At 52.5% G+C, this 14,863-nt stretch overlaps 1 protein-coding gene across 5 annotated transcripts in view; it reads right to left on the reverse strand.

Moving 5' to 3' along the window:
- SLC7A1 (solute carrier family 7 member 1) overlaps positions 1 to 14,863 on the reverse strand; it is a 68,593-nt gene that overhangs the window by 52,415 nt on the left and 1,315 nt on the right. The gene's annotated exons all lie outside the window — the stretch shown is intronic.

Genomic DNA, 14,863 nt, shown 5'->3' on the forward strand with positions numbered 1-14,863 from the left:
TTCAGACGAGAAGGCTGTGCCCATCCTGGGGCTGTGTCTCACTTCACAAGGACCACAGAGTGTAAACAAGACAACTCGGATGGGCGTCTTAGGCACTAAGCTCGCCCTGCTCCTCTGAAATGCCACGCGGTCCAGACTCAGAGAGCCAAGAACAGAAGAAATTATATCTCGGTCAAACTCGGTCTACTCTGGCCGAGAGTCCTGTCTTTGGAGAAGCTCACAAAGCAAACTTTGTACGTAGGCATATCCCACGATAGCATTTCCAAAGATTCGTGATAAACCCCAGCCCCACGTGCCGGCCACCCGGGGACAATGCCGTCCTTCTTGCGTCCACTTCCCTTTTCCGCCTCTGCTGCTTCTGGCTGTCAGTGACCAGCTGCGGAAAGCACTGTGTGCTTTCTCTTCATGCTGAGGGAGTTGAAAGTCCTGACGAGGGCCAAGCTGACCGCCAGGGCTGGTGGGGAAATCCGCGGCTCGCCACGCCGTGGTCTGCAGGAGTTTCAAACTCGGGTCGCATCACTTTCTGCTTTCCCCCCAGACTGGGGGGGTCCCAAACCTTCCACCTGGCCCTTGTACGAGCTGAGCTCTCCTCCATCCCCAAACAAAAGCCAAGCGTCCACTGGAATTTGCAGACTAGAAACTTCCCCTCTCCTGTAATACAACCCTTATCGGATTTCTGTCCAGAGAGCAGATATTTAAGACATCTGAACCATGGCTGTACAATCGAAGTCTTTTTTGCAGATCTGACCGTTTGCCATCCTGTGTCTGCCGTTGACCCTCACGTGAACTCGGTGGCACAGCTGAGTGTGCACTGCCCAGTACAAGGGCAGGTTATTTTCATATACACACATCTGCACATCTAAATAGGAAAGCTCTGTCACCTCCCATCCTGTCCACTAAGGCAAATCCAAAGGACCTTGGGCAGAACGCCCTTCCTTAAGGGGCTCCTTGAAATCGAGGCCCAGGAAAGGCGCCGGGCGTCTCAGGGTCTGTCTCCAGGCTGGTCCACCCCAGATGCAGAGAGAAGCCCAAGTCTGGGACATCCGCTCTGGTCTGCTCTCTCTTCCTGGAAGACAGGGCACCCTGAGGACCCACCAACGCTAGAAAAGCAGTGACCCTTCAGTATCGCCCGCATCGGCTCCCTGTCTCAGCCTGTCGAAAGCAGCAAACCTTAAAGAGCCACGTCTGCCCTTTTCTCTGCCTGCGGGGCCTGGTGGCAGGCAGGGAGCCTCCGTTCTCTCTCACATCTTTGAGACCACCTTTGTCTTTATTCCACTGCCGAGAAGTATGTCTCTTGGAGGAGGCGGGGAAGAAGCAGAAACAAGGACCCTGCGAAGGATTTTCCAAAAGAAATGTTTCCAGCGAAAGACAGCTCTTTCTAGAATCACAGGCCCAGAGCTTCAGCTGGGCTCTGCTGCTGACGTGCTCCATCCCTATTCAAGCTGGGTGGGTTAACACGGGCAAGCTTGCTTTCTTTTTCCTTTGATGGCGCCTGTATATATTTTGGCGTGTATGGCCGCCTAATCCTTTTGAAAGATAACCTCTCTCAAGCTTCCTCTCTGGTGAGACAGTTTGGAACTGAAACTTCTCATGGCCTATCCCGACATTCCAAAACCTCCACAGGAGACGCCCCCCACACATCAGCACTGGCTGCCCCTGCTAGGAAGTCCTTGCCCGGGACTACGGGTAAGCGGCCGGCAGCGTTGCGTCAGACCCTGAGATCCTTGGTCCGAGGCCGCTGCTCGCTCTTTCCAGAGATGCGCTGAGGAAGCCCACTGCCCTGACAGCCTGGGCTCTTCTGGAGGGCTCCTGGGAGGGGGTGCGAGTCTGACGGACCACGTGGAAGTCTGCGACCAGGTGCTTTTTTTTTTTTATAACAGCCACTCTGCTCCTTCTGGTGGCAACAGGTCCCGCCACTCGACATTTCTGGGCTCACACAGGCCAAGTGACGCTTCTCAGTCAAAACCTCTGTCAGCATCCTAACACCGAGCTTCTGTTTTCTACTACCTCGGATCTTTACTGTTCCTACTCAACATCCACTCTTACAGTCTGGACACCAAACTGCTGCACGGAGCTCTTCAGAGGCTCCACAGTCACAGAACATCACCCACTTCCTGCTTAGGGCTGGAAACCCCAAAGCGAGTATCCTAGTCCCATCTCTTCGGAATCCAGAAGCAGGAAGCGTGGCCCTGAGGGCTCGGACCCGCCCAGGGTCACTCGGGGTCCGAGGCTCGGCTGGCAGCAAGGAGGTCTCTGGACTTCCAGGCCAGTCTAACGGGGGGGGAGGCCTGCCTGGGGCACTTGCTGGGGAGGGGGTGGTGAATCCGCAGGGGGACCTCAGGGCTGGGCAGCAGGGGACGAAGGACTCCAGCTCTAGCCCCCGTCCATCCAGCCCGGCTCCCTTGATGCCACCACGCCTGACTCCCAGCTCATTCACCACATCCCTCTTCTGAAAGTCACCCCCTGTCACCTCGAGACGACCCACAAGCAGGCGGGGAGCACGTCTCCTGGGCTGGACGGCACTACCTGCTCCTTTACAGACATTCCCCACACCACACACACACACACACACACACACACACACACACACACACACACACACACACACACACACACACACACACACACACACACACACACACACATACGTCTCAACTTCCCCACTGGCCGCTCTGCTGAGCTATCAAGACTAATCCCCTTCGGCTGACGGCCTTCCCTCCTGCCAAGGTGACGAGCGCGGAAAAGCTGAGGGATTCCTCACGGCCGGACCACAAGGTCTCACCCTGTAACGCACCGCTCATCCTGCCACCTGGTGAGACAGATAACGTGCACGTCTCTAGAGACTGAAAAGTGTACGAAAGGTGATTGATTATAAGACACTCTGCATGAGACGCCATGAATTATATCTGATTTTCCCCAAGAAACAACGCCGTGGTGGGATTTCATGAAGCAATACATGCAGGATGCAAAATGCAGATGCTACCAAAGGCCACAGAGTCAAGGACAGGGTCAGGCCCCGCCCCGACCCCTCAGACCCCACCGTCACCACCGCTGTGCACAGCCCTCCAAGAACGTCCGGCCTTGGCTCACGGTTTTTACAGAAGTGATCACAAGTCCTAGATTTTAAAGAAAAACATAAATGATGTTTCCATATACTACTTAACAGAGAGCCTTCCCATGAGCAAATGAATGAATGAATGAGCCAGATAACACAGCAAAAACAAAAATCAAGTACGACTGAGTGTAGTAATACTGCGTTCCCATCACTTCTCCCCTCATTATTTCCGCTGTGACAAGGAACATTTAGATCAAGCGGTTCTGGAGGACTTCTGGGCGTCTCCACAGCACGTGCGGTGAAACAGGAGGGAAGAGGAGCACTGCAAAGCTTTCTGGGCGTCCCCACAGCACGTGCGGTGAAACAGGAGGGAAGAGGAGCACTGCAAAGCTTTTTGGGCGTCCCCACAGCACGTGCGGTGAAACAGGAGGGAAGAGGAGCACTGCAAAGCTTTTTGAGACGCTGCTCTGCTTTGCGGTCAACCTTACACTTCCCAACGCAAAAACGTGCAGTAGGCAGGCATGCATCCCCTGACTGTTCAAAGGTCAGGGGCCGAGGCCGCACCTCTGGGGCCTCCGGGCTGCGGGAGGAGGATGGACCCTCACCTGAACACCCGACCGCTCCCGAAACTTCCTCAGAGGCAAACGGAAGGGAAACTGCAAGGGGCTCAACACCTGCAAGTCCGCCCAAACCCACCCCCTCCCTCGCCAAGCGGCATCCTGGTCGAGGGTCTTGGAAGCAGGGAACCCCGGCACCCCCAGGCTCCATCCCTCCACACGGCTCCCCTTTAATTAAAGGTCCTGACACCCCCTCTTCCATTAAGAACTTCCTGACCAAGAGAGAACAAGTAGCAACCTCTCCTTGGCCCCCTTCACCACCCCCAGTCTCTGAAGCGCGCTGCACGCTAATTCACACCTACTCCATCACAGCAGTCACCACCGCCGAGGTGGGCTCTTCACTGGGCAGAGACCTCCAGAGGCTGACGCTTAACCCTTTACACACCAACCCTAACTAGAGCTCACGGCTACTGAACACCAGGCAACGTTCTAAACTCATTTCACATGTCTAATCATGAGCACAGCCTACAGCATAGGCACTGTAGCTCCCCCCATTTTCCAAATGGGGAAACTGAGGTTGGGAGCTGCCGGTGGTCCCACACACGGACTCCTGAGACGGGAGCTGCCGAGTTCTGGCGTCTCCTTCTACGTACGCTATTCTTATCGCCTCTGCCCCTGCCGGGAGCTCTGCCCCTGCAGCCCGAGTTTCCACTCCCTATCTGCAGTTGGTGGCAAACAGATAACCAGGCTGGTCAGAGATGAATGCGCCCCACGCCCCTCCCACCCCAAGGGCCCGGGGACAGCAAGTGCTTGGGTTCCTGAAAAGACATCTTTTGAGCATCTACTCAACACCAGGCACTGGTGGGTCCAGGAGCCTGGCCTCAAGGGGCTTGCGGTCCAAGGGCGGCTGAGGTCTCCTTGACGAGGTCCAGTTGCCAGTAGTTTGACAGATGCCGGCTACTCCGAGAGAACCCGGGAGCTGGTTAGAAACTCTGCCCCAGACCTTCGGAAACAGATCTGCAGGTCGGCGAAATCCCCAGAGGGGATCTGTGCGCACGCACCTGTGAGCCTGTGAGATGGTTTAGACAAGTGAGGTCTGACTTCAGGATGTGAAAGGCACTAGGACATCATGCAAATTTAACTTACATACGTATGCAAAATGTATTCCGCTTCTCCATCCTGCCCCTGCTGCCACGTCTGTCCAATCCCACCTACGCGCTTTTTAGACGTGGATGGAGGCGTAGCAGTCGTAACGAGGAGGCAGTATGCACAGTGCAACGGAAGCGTCTCCTGTTTCGTGCGCTACCTTCCCAGCCATGGTTAGTCTTGCCCGTTGGTTTAAAGTTTTATATTTATTAGTGCACACTGCATCTGTAGGTCCAGGCGCTAAGGCAAGGTCTAGATGAGCAGGGCTGTGGCCCTCAGGCCACACGCACGATAAAGTCGCCCGGAAGTCCTGCTGGCTGGGGGCAGGGTAGCGCGCGGGGAGGGGCTGGGAGAACTGAGTCGGCCCTCGTGAGCTGGGACGGAGCGCCCCTCTGCCTCTGTCCCCGCTGCCAGGGCCACACACCTTGCTGGAAAGAGACACCCTGTGAGGGCGCGGGTCAGGGCCAGCAGCCCCCTAAGAGGCCGCAAATCTCCCACTAACCGGGGGGCTCTCCAGGGCGATTTCAGCAAGAGCTGCCTTGCGGATGCTCAAGGCAGGACAGTTTACGGGCAGCCAGGAGCTGCAGGGAAGCTCGAGGAATTCAAGGTGGCAGAGCCCTTGCCGTGACCCATCAGGCCGCAGACCTGGGAGTCTTTCAGTAACTAGGCCTGAATCCTAGCACAAATTACAGCTGATATCTTTCAAATTCTGATTGCATCAAATTCTGAGGCTAGCAAGACATTCTTCCCAGCTCAATGTGGATTACTCAAAGAATCAGTGAATATTGTTGCCTAATGTCTCCTAAGATTGCCCTCTAGGGAGAAAGAAAGGTCTTCCAACCAAAGTTTTTCCTGTAAAAACCAAACTTGCTGCTAAAAATTTGAGGTTATAGACTTATGGGGGACATGTTATACAACTACAATTGCAGATAATCCCCTATTTCATATAATATTAACATATATAACAGCATAAAATCAAGTTCATGAGGATTCCTCTCAAATACTAACAACAGTGGTAATGTTTGTAATTTATACATGAATTTTTAAAAGACTACAAATTAAGCACTCTGAATTCTTACAATGAACTTACTGAGAAGCACAGTAAATAAAAGAAGTCACAAGAAACAAGGACGGATATTTGTACATTGTTTCAATAAACTAGGCGATTTATCTTGTTCTAGTTCTGCTGTCACTGTGCTTTTGTTCCACAGAACCAACTCCCTTGATGTACAACTGTTTTCGGAATTATACACAAAGACTCATTAAAGGGTATTCATTGTCTAAGCACAAAAACATTAGAACGCTTCTCAAGAAAGAGAACAAAACGCATTCAACCTTTTCAAGAAGAACTATTTGATGGTACGATTGCTATTGCTAATATTATCATCTCAATGCCCTGTTCAATTTTAATCCATCAGACCTCAGAGTCTAAAAATTAATATTTCTGTAAGAGTGACTTTTCTCCCTCTTCTTCCTACAAATCCTCAACTCTGAAAGACAAGGCTCACCTTTCAGGTGGACTCTTCCTCAAATCACACTGAATAAAGTAAACACATACACAAAAAGGTCAAAGTGCTGAAATTAACAAATGTTTGGGCCATTGCTGAAAAAAAACACACAGCCTGACCAGGCCACCTTCAAAACACCAGCGTGTGAGGTCAGCTTAGGACAGAGCTACCCGGGTTTGCATCAGCAGCAAACCACACTGGGAATTCACACAGGCCTTGCCTTGTGTCCCTATTTGCCTTCTGGGGAATCATCATAGAGAATAATGTCCACTTCGGTCAGAAACCCTTAAATCACCACAAAAAGAAACAACCTCTACCCTCTGACTGTCTTTGTCTAAATCGGTGTGGACAGAGAGTCCCTCCCAGGCCCTGGTCGAGTGAGTGTAAAACTCAGGACACCACGGAGGAGGGGAGGGTGGGCATGGAGGCCAGCACGCCCACGCCCAGCAGTGTTTGCAAACTGCAAGTCGCCACCAGGATTTTTCTCGATGCAATAGAAAAGAGTAAAAATTATCAGAGTGCAGCGCTGGTACGAGAATGAGTACTGTTTGGTGGGAAGTTTCATTTTAATCTGTATATAAATATGTACTTCCCTGTGTGTGCACCTGAGCACCGTGTCAGTTTATTTCCTCTTGTAGACGGCAGCCAAAGAAGCCGACAGCCGCCACTCTCGGGAGAACCGGGGTGTGGGCCCCAGCAGCCCTACCCCAGCCTGAAGGAAGCCTCCCCAAGGGGCTTCCAGAACCCTGTGCAGATCGGGCTCTGAAACCTAAGTGCCTGTGTCCTTCTGAAGGAGGAACGAAATGATCTCACCAGGGGGAAGCACGGGCGGCTGTGACACGCAATCACTGAGACCAGGGCCATCCTCAAAGCCAACCTGAGATGCTGTGTTACTAAAGAACCTTCTGAATCAGAAATAGGGCGATGTACAGCCTACTAGTATATCTTGGTAGTACTGATACTCGAAGATGAGAAACTTTCCCTGGGCAAATCAGGCAAAATTCTCAACAACAGGACAGGTCAAGCCAGTGAAATGGTCCATCAGCCACAGAGCACGTGAGAAGTTGTCTCCTTACCCCATCTGTGAAGGAGCCTAGTAGCCAACCCAGGAAAAACTTATCCCAATACCCTAATTTCAACAAGACCAATTACTCCAAAAGTAGAAACGTCACAGTCACTCATTCACAGGGTGATGTGTATCAAAGTACAAAATGTGGTACATGTTTGTAGCCCAAACCCTCCAAAATAACCCCCAAATCAAGATGCCAGGACAGAATTACAATAGAAATTCAAAATAATTCATTGTTCTTTCCACTTGCCAAAATGTTACTACTTAGCTCAGAGACACCCCCTCCCCCTTTAAACTATACTGCTGTTTCACTAATTATTAAAAATAATTCATACAACGAATATTTGCTGCGCACTAGTTCAGGTGCTACACACCTAGCAGTGAACAAAACAGAGCCTGATTTTAAGTGCTTTCTTTCTGTACAAATACATGTATCTCATTAAGAGAACACTGATTATGGAAAATTGCATCCAGATTTTTTTCACTTGTAACAGTAAAGTTTTTCCCTTAAGATCAAATGTTCCTTGAAAACATCACTTTTATTGGCTACGTGATATTCCATCATGGATGGTGTCATAATTTACCAAAGGACATTTCTAAATGCTGACCACAGGATAAAAACACAAACGAGAGAGAGACACACAGTTAAACACAGCATGTTAGATCCAGATTTAGGACCTTAAGGGGGAAAAAAAGGGAAGATACAACCTTACCAATCACGGACCCCGGGCAGTGGACATGTACACGGTCACGGCTTCCCCGTGTGCCACGTTAAGGCCTAACTTGTGAATCTCCCTTTTTTATAAGCCCCACTCCCTCTTTGATCCAAGAGAACATTGTCTGCACAGAACAATACGTTTTCATTTCAATTTCCCTTCTTTTCAGGAAAGGAAATGTTTGCACTTCAAAGGGTTTCTTTGAAGAGCAGCCTCCGGTGCTGGCCCATCCAGGTTAGGAGTTCCGTGGCCCCAGCGGGGTGTGCAGGGCCTGGACGGCTGCCCACCGCGGTCCCTCTCCAGGCCACCTCCTTCAAGGAGAGGGTCTGGTGCGGGACAAGAGAAAACAAACATGGAAAAATACTTGGGGCTTTTGATCATGGCTTTCAGAGGCCCTGTTCACACACAGTGTAGGTTTCACAGCTCAGGGAAACTGAGGTACGAACCATGGGGAGCCGGCTTCTAAGAACGAAACCCTTCCAGAAACCAGCCCCACCCAGCGAGGGCCCCTTCCAGGGCCGGGGAAAGAGCGGAGTCTCGGGGGTGCTGCTGGTGATGACAAAGGGGACGGCTTTGATAAACGAAACACGGAAAGAAGCAAGATCCACACCTCACCCAACAGTCTGGAACCTTCCCCCAGGAACTTGTGGGCTAGCAAAGAACACAATTCACCAATTAGAATTTCTCCTCTTATCGCTCCCCTGGCCCGCTCGTAGCGGCCGGGAGGCTCAACAACCTTATGAAATAACCGTCAGCTACAGGCCAAGAGGCCAGGACCATTCCTCTCCATCAGGGCCCCTGCCCATCCCTACCCTCTGCTTAGTCTGGGAAGCCAGGGCTACACAGCAGGCAAGAGAGGGCCTGCAACGTTTCTTTTCAAGGCTTGAACAAGTTCTGGGTATTTGCTAATCATCTCCACCCTCCCCACCCCGAGGGGGTTGTGTTTGCCTGCTCGGGTGGGCGACCGGCCAGGTGGTGGGCAGGGGCATGAACCGCATCCGCTCCAGACAGGGCGCCTGCTGCCTCCGCAGCCCGGGGCCTGGCTCCGGGCCCCCGCCCTGCGTGTTCGGGGTGCAGGTCTGCGGGACCACGTCACCCTGAGCTGAAGTCTTCCGACTAAGCACCTTCCTGCAAGCCCTCTACCCTGGCCGGGCGCTCAGCCTCTCTGCCGGAATTATGGATGCTGTTTATTTTCTCTTTCTTCTACTTTTCTGTAGTTTCCAAATTTTTCACAATACGCATTCTAACTTTTAGAAACATTTTTTTTCTTAAAGAGGCTTATAAAGTAGAAAATTAGACCACAGTTCCATTGAAAGAGCCTCTCCTGAAAGCAAACAAACAAACAAACAAAAAAAACAACAAGAAAACGAAAAACAAAAAACCGACTACCTACATGCATGTGTAAAGGACACTATTTGGACCACTGGAAGTTGAATATGGACTGTGGACTTGACGTCATAAATGTTAAATTTCCTGATTTTGATGTCGTACTGTGGTCACGTAAGAGAATGAATGTCCTTATTCTTAGGAAACACACTGAAGCATGCCGGGGTAAATAAAAGGACATGATGTCTTCGACTTACTCTCAAATGGTTCAGGAAAAAATGCATCTGTGTGTGTAGACAGATTAACTGATTGACAGATAAACAGAAAGAAGGAACGAAATGTCAACAACCGGTGAATCTGAGAAAACTGAGGCGCTCCTTGTAACCCCTGCAACTTCTCTTTAAGTTTGAAATGCTATCCACAGAAAGTTGAAAGAGCAAAGGAAGAAAGGAGAGAGGCAGGAAGGGGCGGGCACGAGTTTCCCCACTCCACCTGCCAGCACCCACGGCCTCCCCATGGGGCCAAGGCCACGGCCACGGGGGCCCTGCCAGCGCACAGTCTCTCCAGGGTAGACGGTGCCTGCTGCTACCCTGGCTCGGGCAGCCCCCAGCCCCGGCTTCCTGAGGGCGTCAAGGAAGCACCTTCCAAGGAAGGAGACCCCTCCCCACCTCCCGACACTACAGAAGTCAGCAAAGTGAAGATCCTGGGAGAACGGCTACTGCCACTGGCCTTGAGAAGGAGGGAGAACCGAGAAGGGAGCCACTCTTCCCTACAAACCAGACGACCCCCTGCAAAGGGCCCTTCCCTCAGCAGAGGAGGAGGGGAGCAGAGACGACCGATGGAGATCAGTGAGGCAGGGCTCCCGTGGCCCGGGCAGGAAGCCCCTCGTCCAGCCAGCTCTGGCGATGCCAATGCCAGACTACTGACCCAGGAGGAACGCAGCCCAGCCTCTGTCACACTTCTGCACAGCTGTGTCAAGGACCCCAGAGCTCCAGCTGTGCCCGGAGCCCAGGGCTCAGAGAGGAAAGATCTGCGCTCAGAAGAACCGGGGCAGCTAGAGAAAAACAGCATGCTGCCGCCCAGCGGTGGCACAGCCGGCTCCCGCGCCTCCAGGACTTACTTGGAACCAAGAGGCGCGTGGCGGCCCGGCATCTCCAGGTCCGTGTGCTAATCTCAGGGCCCGGCGTGGCCCCGCGCACACGCGTGCCAGACCACGGTCCCCAGAGCGAGCGGCCGCAGCCCCAGGCACAGGCTGACGCCCACAGCCCTAAGCACACTCGGTGTTAGGACCCTGGAGCCAGGCCCCAGGTGCAAATGCTAGCTCTGCCACTTACGACCCACCCCTGTGCCCATCAGCAACTTGTGTCACTTCTCAGGGCCTCCATCTCCCCATCAGCCAAACAGCAGGACCAACCTCACGGGGCGGCTGTGAGGATTAAATGACAACAAAGAAAGTGCCGAGCCCACGGTGAGCACTAACAAGGGCTTGTGGTCTGGATCTTACTCGGCCCCAGGGCCTCTCCCTTCCTTCCTATTTGGTGTCAGAGACTTTGGTTAATGGTACTTGGTAGGCAGATAAGAAGATACAGAGGAAGAGAGCATTTCCAAGCCGACCTTAAAAGGTCACCCTCAGCATCTTCACGGGCAGGAAGACGACGGTGACAACAGTGTGACGAAACGCCGGTGAGACGTTTGCTCCCTTCCCCTCGCCGCTGCCCCCGTGATGGGGCCCCCATCCCACGCCAGTGCACTGGGGCATCTACCTCAGCCCCCAGAGGAAGGGATGAAAAAAGGTGGGAAACAGACTCGGCCCCAGTTTTTAAACCCAAAGCGTTCAGGGTAAGTTGAACCAAATGTCTGGGGTCAGGATGGATAAGGGCAGACACCCCCAAAACACACAGACGCACACACTCACACGCACGTGCACACAGACACACGCAGGCAAGCCCTGAGGATGGGACCGTGAGCTCTGCTTCCCAGAGGCGTGAGGAAAGGTCAAACCCAAGGCTGTGGATCTGAGACCTGCGGGGACAGGCCTCCCCAACACCCCGGTGCCACGCCACCCACTGCAAGGCAGACACAACTCCAAGGAGAAGGGACGACCTTTTGACACCTTGGCAAAATGGGAGGGCAAATAAAGTTGTTACAGATTTTCTTCTTCTCCACGCCAAAATCAAAGAACTGAGCTTTGTTTCCAGTAAAACAGCTAACATTTAGACGAAGCACTTGGTATGCGCCAGAAGCTGTGTCAAGTGCGTAACTTGGATTACTGCCTCATTTAAATCCTCTCAATCCTGTAAGGTAGGCACTAGAAGCCAATTATGATGCAGGCAATATGGAAAAGGATTCAAACGTGGCTCCGAGAAATATCTTAGAAAAGGCACTGATCCTGTAAGCGGAGTCCACTCCGGGGCGGCGGGAGGCCCACAGCACCTCCTTCAGCCCCACAGCGTGTGGCCCGCTGGGGAGAGCAGGGGGCCGCCTGGGGCAGACGCCGCCCCGGCCGCCCGGAGTCAGCACGGCGAGCCTGTCTCCGCGATGCGGGGCTCCCTGTGCGCCCAGCGCGTGCAGAGAATCAGGACCCGCTCCTACGCACATGGCAAAGCACTTGGCTGTTCTCACAGGCAAGACCCTTACCTGCATGGATCTTCTGAAGAAAGCACTGCGGCAGGGAGACAGAATGTTACGGAAACAACTGCCTCCAGAGGGGAAAGGTGACTCAGGGAAAAGGGAGACGACGTGGAAACACACGCTGTCCTACCGGACGAAGGACATTCTTTCTCCCTCCTCAGTATAAGTCCGCCTCTTGGTAGCTTTTGAAGGCTGAACGGAGCTTGATTTCTGGTTATCTTTATCAGAAGAGAAGGCTGGCAATGGAAAGAACTTATTTTGTGACAGAATCTAAATGGACTGACCTTTATTCTTTCAAAGAATATTCTGCACTTCATGTTTATTGGCTTCATCATTATGAGGCTGAGAGGGCGGGCTTCCCCAAGCTACAGGCAGGGCAAGAGCACGTCTGCAGGGTTCGGACAGCCCAAAGGACTTTCTGGAGGCTGCACAGAGACGGCAGCAAACCTGCACCAAAGACGCCTTGGGTGGCGCCGTTCCCGGCACTGAACCACCTGCCCCGGCTCCTAGAAGCAGCGTCTGCATTTCAGGGCGATGACCTCAGGCCACACTGAAGCTGGCCTCTAACTCCACACAGCTCTACCCTCAGCTGACGTGGTTTGTCCACCAAATCTACCACCTGGCGGTCCCCACTGTTAATGACAATAACCAGAGGAAAAGCCAAGTGAAAGACTCGGGTGTGGCATGACGAGGGAACCTCGTGCCAGAATCTATCCCAACGTGCAGAGGTGTCTCTCCTGCAGCCTGTGTCCCCTGGATGAACGAATCCTGACCGACGGGTGAGGCAAACAGCTTCAGCCGCTGCCCTGCTGAGGCCAAAGGTCTGAAGGAATGACTTCGGAAGCAAATGAAGATAGCAGTGCACCAAATCCTTTTACCAATGTGCTGCCCGTCCTTCTAGCAGATTCACAGGTGGCAAATGCACTAACCCCCCCCCCCCATGATAAACTGTGACTTGCTTTGAACAAGTGCAGGAGTAGTTGCTGTCAAAGCTGCTTTGCAGTTGGGGGTGGGGACATGATTACGGAGAAAGAGAAAGAGAAGCCACTGAAGTTACCACAGGGCCCATAATCTGCCACCGAAGATGCTACTCTTCTCTTTGACTGGAACAGACCTAAAACCTTGGGGTAGATACAACCTTGGCCTGGGGTCCAACGCCAGTGGCCTCAGGCCCAAGAAACCCCTGGCAGGCAGGCATCCTGAAGGCCAGGAATGAAAAAGCAGGCGCGCCCCACGGCTGCGGTCCCCAAGCGGGCCACGGGACAAACCCACGGCCAAGATGGCCACTGGAGGGCGCAGGGGAGAACAGGGAGGCTGCAGGCCTGCTGGGCGGAGGGGAAGGAGGCCCAACGCCGCGGCGGCACGTGGGCGCAACGAGGCAGCTCTGGCTCAGCCCCGGCCCGTGCGGATGGAAGCGTCTGAAAAGAGCCAGCTGTGACTGTTACCGAGTCCTTCCCGGCACGCTCGCCTCAGCCCTCCCCACCTCACTGGCACAGTGGCTCCGCTCTGCTTGGAACCTCAGCCTGCCTTGCGCACCTCACGTGGAACCTTCCTTTAAAATCCACAGACGGAGCGAGGACACCAGCCTGCAGAGGGAGAACTCAACCAGCTCGCATTCCTACCGTATCCACCCCGTCCAAGCCGCCACCACCTCTCCCTCTGGCAGAAGCGACATATGGACACACTCTCTCGTGCAGCAGTAAGCTGGGCTTGGGTGTTTTTCCAGACTTAAGCCACCAGTCTCTGCTCTGGCCTCCCCGCTTCCGCGCCTGCCCGGCCCCCAGCTTTTCTCCACCCAGGATCTGAAGTGATCCTTCCACCCCTTGACAGCCACCCACCGCTCCCCGCTTCTCTGAGAGAAACAGCCTGCCGACAACTGGAGCAGACAGCGGCGAGGGCCCCAGGCCGGAGGAGAGCACCAGGCCCGCCTGTCCGCAGGTCCCACCTGGACTGAGGACCCGGCCCCAGGTGGAAGGATGGCCAACTCAGAAGATGCCTGTGGCCCAGACACCGCCAGCGCCGGAGGAAAATGTTTCTCCCCATAACAAGGACACACCCATTCCTGTTTCAAATTCCTCTCTGGGATTAATAAACCAATACCTTCAAATACATAGTTAATAACGAAAGGGATTAATTTAATAAGACATAATGCTGGGCCCGCCAACGTAATTACATATTTTTACTGACCTTAGTAGACAAGAAACAACAGACTAGAAGAGTCAGTAAACATGTGTTTAAGCCCATCAAAGAATGGAAGCCTCAACCCAATACAATTAATGTGTGTCCTAAAATGCAAGCTCCCCGAGGTCAGCAATCTCGTCTTTCAAGCTTTTCTTCCTTTAAAGCAAATAATTATATGCATAAGAGCACCCATGTGGTTCAATCCAGATTTAAACAACTGAGTACATTTCTGATCTCTATTAATTCTCGTCCTGTTTCTTTAGTCAAAACCCCTTTGGCACTCTTTAAATTTTACCTGTAATAATTAAACATGATCTTAATATGCTAAACCTTTAAAAACTATTTTAATCCATTGTTGATTTTGTCCCCTAAGTTTCTATTCTGACTGACTTAAACAAGACCTTTTTGTTTTAATCACAGAAGGGTGTGTGCATATAAAAATAATAATTTCCACTGAGATCAACTAAAAATATCAGGGGGATAAATGTATCACGGTTTCCTACTATCGGAACCAAACCTAAGTGGCAAGAAATGTTAAGATAAATCCCAAGTAAATTATAATTCAAATGAAACACAATTAGGAAATTCAGCCAGAGGCCAAAACACAGTCCTGGTCACATTTTTAAGAGCTCATTTAGGGAAATACACCTGGGACTGAAACCCTCACCCCCTCC

The sequence above is a fragment of the Balaenoptera borealis genome (assembly GCF_965194805.1).
Source record: "Balaenoptera borealis genome assembly, chromosome: 18".
Taxonomy (NCBI): domain Eukaryota; kingdom Metazoa; phylum Chordata; class Mammalia; order Artiodactyla; family Balaenopteridae; genus Balaenoptera; species Balaenoptera borealis.